General features: G+C 33.3%; 1 long non-coding RNA gene across 1 annotated transcript; it reads left to right on the plus strand.

Moving 5' to 3' along the window:
- The first annotated feature begins 1,000 nt into the window (after nucleotides 1-1,000).
- LOC134723720 (uncharacterized) lies at nucleotides 1,001-6,374 on the plus strand. The gene is made up of 3 exons (XR_010108164.1): nucleotides 1,001-1,563; nucleotides 3,676-3,703; nucleotides 5,063-6,374. It is a non-coding gene; the product is annotated as an uncharacterized LOC134723720 (long non-coding RNA).
- The last annotated feature ends 208 nt before the right edge of the window (nucleotides 6,375-6,582 follow it).

Genomic DNA, 6,582 nt, shown 5'->3' on the forward strand with positions numbered 1-6,582 from the left:
TATTATAAATATGACAGTTGTTTTCCATTCGTTTAATGTGTTCGAGCTTTTGATTTTGCCATTAGATAAAGATTTTCCTATTTGAATTTTCACTTTCTGGTATTTTTTGTTATTTTATTTTATAACTTTATCAATAAATATACTCGTCATAGATAACACAATTTAAATTTTGTATTTGCACCAGACGAGCGTTCCGTCTACGAAAGACTCACCAGTGACGCTCGGACTTTATTTGGCCTTTTTAACATTTTTTATTAGAATTTTTAAACATCACCAGAGTTGTTTTTATTTCAGGAAAGCGAATCACATTCAGGGAAAGAGTTTGTACTGGCATTTCCAGAAGGCGCTAGAAATGGCAATTTGCGTTTGTACATAACAACACCGGTATCTGGAACCGTCTTCTCTGTACGCATCAAAACACCACTACTTAGTCATACGAATATGAACGTAGTCGTATCAAGCGGACAAGAAACCATCGTTGAAATTCCGTCAGATCTGACCGTTTCCGACACTTCCAAAAGTTATAAGAGTATTCTTGTTCAAGCTGAAAATCTTATTGTACTATTTGCATCAAATATGCAGGCTGATAGCGGTGATGCCTTCATTGTTTATCCCGTTGAAGTACTTAGCACTGAATACGTATCTGTTAATTTAGATTCAAGGAATGGCGCCCATGAGTCAATGAGTGCAATCATCGCTGTAAATGACCAGACTATTGTTAACCTTAGTTTACCTGTCGGCTCATCAATAACGTATAATGGAAATACCTACACATTTGGAAGTCAGTTATCGGTCAATTTGAAGAAATATGAGATATTTCAGTTTTCATCTGTGGATGATTTATCTGGTACAACTATATTGTCAAATTATGCAATAGCAGTTATCAGTGGTCATCAGCTTGGTAATCCATCAGTTAGTTCGGTTACAACTAAAGATATGATCCTTGAAATGCTGATTCCATGGAAGTATTGGTCGACACATTATATAGTGATTAGTAACCCTGTCTTTTCCTCTGGAGACGGCGAACTAATTCGTATCTTTACGCTGTGTGAGAAGGCTATTGTAATAATTGACAAATCAGGTCTTCGTTCACAAATCAATATTAATCCAGAGTCATTTCACGAGTTTCCTCTAGCATTAGCTGAGGCAACAGTCATAACCTCGGACAAACGCGTGCTTGTTTCGCAAGTATCATCCTCTAAACCTTTTTATGGTTCTAAAAGAGGGGATCCGAGATTAGTTCTACCGGCACCAGTAGATTCCTGGTTGGATGAATACCATTTTAGTACACCTGGAAAGTCTAAAGGCGGGAGTTTTGAACATGGTCTTGTTCTTGTAGCCTATAGTACGTCTATTGGTACAACAACCTTAGACAACATGAGTTTACAATCATCATCAGTCTGGCATACAATCGCTGGTACAAATTTGACGTATACAGCTTTACCGTTATCCGAAGGAGATCATACGTTGAAATGCGTAGGAATTTTGAAATGTTGGGGATATGTTTTTGGAATCGGTGTGTACGAGTAATATGGAACATCTATTGGCAGGAGTTTTACAAAGGTAAAGTGGTTTAAAATTTAGTCTTTTATTATAACCGTTTTTGTTATATGTATGTTCTTTGTGAATAAATTTCAGTGTCAATGAAGAAATACAAATTTCTAGATCTGTAAACGTTCATCTTATACCAGAAAAATGTGGAGTGTTGGGTAGAGTTATGTAGGCCTGATATCTAGGATGAGATTATTATCAAGTTTTTTTATGCAATAAAAAACTGGAATTCTAATGTAATGAAACGTCGCAAGATACTGGTGTCACCTAACGTAACTTACTGGAAGACGCTAACCAAAATAAAAACGTTAGAATGCATGTTTTTCAGATGGCTTTCTAAAATTAACGGATTTTATGAGCGAAATTTATGAACTTTAGATTCATGTTTTCTTAGATAATATACTAAGCTTTTTAATAACAAATAAAACAATAAAAATTGAATTGAAACTATTTGTTTAATATACATTTTAATTACAAAAGCAATCGATTTTTTAATACACTACGCACTGCTAACATGGCTAATGCACTCGTTTATACACTGCAGAATGTCGAGGAGAATGGACTACGGTATATATAACATGACAGTGCCACTAAGTTCTGCACAAATATATACAATTTACAAAGGAAGCAGCGGGAACAATAGCTGTTTTCTTTTCTATGATTTTGTATTGTAGCGGATCGACCTGTCGATCATAAGAACTTCCGGAAAACACTTCATGCAGTTCCGAGAAGAATTATTGCCCCCTCCAATGAATCAGTATTCAGCTTTAACCTAAAACATTTGAAGTTTTCTCAACAATCAACAAATAACAAAAAATACCCGTATTCTGAAACGTCTGTGAAAACCGCATTAATGACAATTGACGTAAATTTTGTATATTTTGTTACATAACGTTAAAATTGTATATGGGGACATTGTTTCGGACATTTCGGAGAATTTACTATCAAAATAGAGATAACTTTTTGTACTTTTCCCCCTTATATTTTGATTTATTTAGCGAATAGCACTGTATTAAATAAATATCATGAAACTCACATAAGAACGTCATCCTACGTCAATATTGGGTTTGAAGGGGACAAATTGTCGGACATTGATATTCGACTCGAATAAAAATAATTTGTTATTAAAATCCTTGATTATTGCATGAGGCGAAAGTGTGCTTTGTACAAAATACTAGTATAATATTTATTTACTTACGACATGGTGATTGCTCTGGTGTCTCTTTTTTATTGGACAATTTAAAAAATGACGGCAATTTTTTGTGCATGTGACACATAATTTGTATCATCTAGATCCTTTTATTACTTGTACTTTTAGAAAAGTACATACTACATTAGAAAAAGCCTGTACCAAGTCAGGAATATGACAGTTGTTATCCATTCGTTTGATGTGTTTGGACTTTTGATTTTGCCTTTTGATTTTGGATTTTCCTTTTTGAATTTTCCTCGGAGTTCGGTATTTTTGTGTTTTTACTTTTTATCTCGAAAATCGTTCTTTTTAAAGAAAAAACCGTAATCACATCATCGATTAATTATGTCGTGCTTGTTCTAGACAGACTTTCATATCGTTTGGTGGAATTTTTTATACTGTTTTCACAATATTCCGAATTTACCGAAAATTAAAGTGTAACGCGGGACAAGGAAATAATATAAAAAGGTTTTATTGATTTTCACTTAATGACAAAAGTCTGTTACATATACATAATGTTCTTCAAAATATTCATTTTGTCTAATATGAAACCATTTACAAGCTTACGAAAGTATAAATAGTCTACAGTACATGTTTGACATTAAGAGTATAGATATGACGTCATATTGCTTATATACCAAAGGCGGTTCGACAGCTTCGCGGACTTCTTCATTATAAGCCAAAATGTTTATGAAATGGAATTTATTTTGATATATTGCACTAGCATGGAGACAAGTGTTTTGTATTTTAAGCTTGGCCTTTGTATAAATGTCGCAAATATACGATTACCTAGCTCCGCTAATCGTCGCAAGGTAAATTTTACGTGCGACAGTTATACCTACGATTACGAAGCCCAAGCTTAAAACAACACAGTTAAGATAATAATACAAATAAAAACGCTAGGTTGAATTCAATTTACAATGTTTTATTTACAGAAAAAGACACCTGATGCAAACTTTATAGGTGAGTACATATCTTATACAATTTCTACAGCAAAACATCGTTAGATTTGGACTAAGTATTTACTTTGAATCTTTGATAAAAATATCAAACTTTCAAAATATTTGAACCAACCATTTTATCAGAAAAAATACACTGGTTAAACAATGTGTCAAAATACCACCTTAAAGGGCATACGGAAAAAATATTTCTATGTAAAAGATCAAAATATTGCGAAAAAACAAATGAACTTCGTTGTTTGTTATTCATCTTCAAAAATTGATTCTGATAATGTACCGGTATTCTAAAATTCTTTGTAGTCCTTTGAAAGCATGAAAACACTTCTATCAATTTGAAGAAAATATATTTTGTTTGTATTATTCCAACTATTGAACATCATAAAACAAACACATTCATAACTGAAGTAAAAGCATTAGCAAAGTGAATTAAGAAGATAGCAAAATAAAGCAATTGAAACCTTGTTTACAGTTTACGTTGATGGGATGCTTCCTAGAAAATGTAATAGAAGAGGGACGAAATATACCAAAGGGACAGTCCAACTCATAAATCGAAAATAAACTCACAACGCTTTGGTTAAAATGAAAAAGACAAACAGACAAACAATTGTACACATGGCACAACAAAGAAAACTAAAGAATAAACAACACGAACCCCACCAAAAACTAGGGGTGATCTCAGGTGTTCCGGAAGGGTAAGCAGATACTGCTCCACATCTGACACCCGTCGTGTTGCTTATGTGATAACAAATCCGGTAAATAGTCTAATCTGACCTGCCGAATTAGACTTGTAGCTTTGAAGCTGATTGGAAATGCAAAAGAGCCGCCCTGATAAAAGGTCAAATCTGACTTGCAATGACAAACACACTCCTCAATACTAGTCAATAGTTATCAAAAGTACCAGGATTATAATTTTATACGCCAGACGCGCGTTTCGTCTACATAAGACTCATCAGTGACGCTCAGATCAAAATAGTTAAAAAGCCAAATAAATCGAAGTTGAAGAGCATTGAGGATCCAAAATTCCAAAAAGTTGTGCCAAATACGGCTAAGGTAATCTACTCCTGGGGTAAGAAAATCCTTAGTATTTCGAAAAATTCAAAGTTTTGTAAACAGAAAATTTATAAAAATGACCATATAATTGATATTCATGTCAACACCGAAATGCTGACTACTGGGTTGGTGATTATTATCCTTGTTTATTTTAATTAAAGAAAATGTTAACTGTTTGACTAATAAATCTAGTTTTGGATTAAGCTCGTTGGTGCCTTCAATTAAGATATGAAGATAGATACAATCATCAATATTTCAAACCAATAGAGAAATTTCTTTTTAATAGATTTATCTATTTTACATTTATTTTTAGGAAAAGTTATCATCGAATTGGATGTGATAGACAATCAAACACTTTTTACAACACCAGTTTTCACCGCCACTGCCAAGTCCCGCACTGAATGCGGCAAGATGTGTTTTTTGTATTCATGTTCGTTCCTCTCCTTTCGGTTTACAGATGGACTATGCTATCTTTATTCAGAGGATCAAACATGTAGTCTAACGGTAGAATCATCTGATTTCCGACGCTATCATCTCAGAAAATAGTGAATTATATATAATTAGTATTGTAAAATTTTAATCCCTTTTTCTTTCTACAATATACCATCCTAATAGACGTGTTAGAAACGTGGATACTACTGTTGGCGCTCGTGTTTGAGTGGTGATGAATACACTCTGATGTGGGGCTCATCTCCAAAATTATAAATACTCAATCGAGCATTGATAACGAACCAAAATTAATCATTGAATGTAAATTACGTGGTGCATTTGTAAATTGAAGATAATTATAACCATATATGTAATATTAATTATTTGATTTAAGAATGCAAGATATAATAAAACAATAAAGCACATGTTTACCTTTTGTGGACAAAGGGAGGATATTTTTATTTTTTTCTAAAAAACAACAAATTCTTGCATAAAGGGGGTAGGCTCGTTTGATCTCCCTATGGAGACAAAGTATCGGATTGCTTTCATTCTGGTAAGATTTAACAACAACAAAAAAGGAATAAAAAACAAAATCTATTTTGAAAAACAAAAATCCCCTTTTCCACAAGATGAATGCTTGATGATTTATTTTAAAATGCAAGTTAGGGATTTCGTTTTCCACTTGCCTAATAAACATAATAAGCATTGTACGATTGAATAGCATTTGTTTAATGTCTCCCGAACAGACCAGCATAAATTCAACTGTTTCTTTGAGCTCGTTCCTTTGCTGTCACCATAACGTTCCAAACGACTCTCTAAAGGTGTTATTGCACTCTCATTTCTTTTTTCCTCTGCGTTTACCGTCTTAATTGATGTCTAATATATGGTGTAACAATTGGTGGACAATTGACCGTTGATCTATGAACTTGAAAATGAATGGGGCCCTGTATTTTCGTAATGGTAAAGTATATGCCAAGATAAGTCAAAATATTCAAACTATGACGGACTTTGAAGAGAGTAGAGTGTTAACAAGTGTTTTACGGACCGAAAGACTGACCGAGGATATAGTTGGAAGATCCCCTCGAACTTTGTTGGCGAGAGGATAAGACCGAATGAAAGCGGAAATATAGAAAAATGGGTTTAAAGGGTCGATTAAATTACATTAATGAAAGCCCGTTATAGGGTATAAGATTGAAGCTAAGGTAACAATGTAAACTGAAGCTAAGTTTGTCAAATGTCAACTGAAGCAAAGTTTGTCTTTATCTTTATATTTTTTGAAGCATAATATTTAACAGTTATAATGTTATAGAAAAAAAATTTATACATGTTTAATATTGTTAAATTCGTTGTTTTTTCTTCTTACGTTTTGTATTTTATAAACGGACTGGACCCGAATGTCCTGGA

This window comes from Mytilus trossulus, chromosome 6 (genome assembly GCF_036588685.1).
Source record: "Mytilus trossulus isolate FHL-02 chromosome 6, PNRI_Mtr1.1.1.hap1, whole genome shotgun sequence".
Classification (NCBI taxonomy): Eukaryota; Metazoa; Mollusca; class Bivalvia; order Mytilida; family Mytilidae; genus Mytilus; species Mytilus trossulus.